The following is a 1137-nucleotide window of genomic DNA, read 5'->3' as shown; positions in this document are numbered from 1 at the left end:
TCAGGGCCAGGGCCGCCCCGCCCTGGTCATACACCCGCAGGATCCAGGAGACCATGAGCTCGTTGGCGTTCTGCCTGAAGCGCCGCGAGATGGCCAGGAGCTCGGTGTACGTGTAGGAGCGGTCGCCCGGCCCCGCCTGGGTGGGCGCCTGCGCTCTGTCCGCCATGGTCACGGCCACCTGAGGGGCGCTGCCACAGGAGCTGCTGGCAAAACCACAGAAGCATCAGGCGGGGGGACAGCCGTACGTCCCCAGCTCCTCCCCAGAGCCGAGGCCCCTCAGACCCCTGGGTGTCAAAGGTCCCGGGGTGCACCGTGTCCTCATGGGAGGTCGGAGCCCAGTGCTGACATCATGGAGGCCTCGAGCACAGCCCTTCACAACTCCTGACACAGGATGTCTTGCTGCAAACCCCAGCCCCCCAAGAACCGCCCCCTCTCGTCCTCCATCCACAAGTTCACTGAAAATCAAAGGAATCTTATGCTGGGAATGTACCTGGCTCAGCCGGAGCGCACAGCATTGGCCTTCACAGTGCGACGCAGGCCACACATTCCGTTGAGTACAAATGAGGGTGTTGCTTCCGCTCTCACGGAGGGACAGCGACGGCAGGGCTGTTGGTGCCAGGAAGAACCACCTGCAGACAGGAAGGAGCGGGGGAAGGGAAGGTCAGTGGATGCAGGGCAACCATGGCCCCCCACCCACCTCTCTCCAGAGCCAGGGCCCCTCAGACCCCCGGGTGTCAAAGGTCCCGGGAGGCACGGTGTCCTCAGGGGAGATCAGAGCCCAGTGCTGGACATCATGGGGGCCCTGGTGGCCTCATCCCACCCCGCCTCGGGTCCCAGAGCCACTTGCCCACAGTCCTGAGAGGGATGACGCAGGCAATAGCTCAAAGATCCAGGAAGGAAAAACAACCAATGCTCGGTCCCTGGGGTGCTAAGAGGCAAACCCCCATCGCCTGCCTTCTGACACCAGACCGCTTCCCCCAGCTCCCCAAGACCGCCCCTCAGTGGCCCGTCCCCGCTGTGTCACTCTTATGACCTGCAGCAACTGACCTAAACCCTAAGCCCCCACCCCTGAAAATGGGAATATTCGCCAGGCAGACAGGCTGTTGCTGTGAGCAGCACCCCGTGAGATTAAGGGGT

At 63.2% G+C, this 1137-nt stretch overlaps 2 non-coding genes across 2 annotated transcripts; both read right to left on the bottom strand.

The window, feature by feature from the left end:
* Positions 1 to 269: 269 nt before the first annotated feature.
* On the bottom strand, positions 270 to 359 carry LOC111732820. Its single transcript, XR_002777732.1, has one exon. It is a non-coding gene; the product is annotated as a small nucleolar RNA SNORD88 (small nucleolar RNA).
* Positions 360 to 712: 353 nt separating this feature from the next.
* On the bottom strand, positions 713 to 803 carry LOC111732819. The gene has a single exon (XR_002777731.1). It is a non-coding gene; the product is annotated as a small nucleolar RNA SNORD88 (small nucleolar RNA).
* Positions 804 to 1137: the final 334 nt, after the last annotated feature.

This window comes from Pteropus vampyrus, unplaced genomic scaffold (assembly GCF_000151845.1).
Source record: "Pteropus vampyrus isolate Shadow unplaced genomic scaffold, Pvam_2.0 Scaffold494, whole genome shotgun sequence".
Classification (NCBI taxonomy): Eukaryota; Metazoa; Chordata; class Mammalia; order Chiroptera; family Pteropodidae; genus Pteropus; species Pteropus vampyrus.
This window is presented reverse-complemented; position numbering and strand designations above follow the sequence as displayed.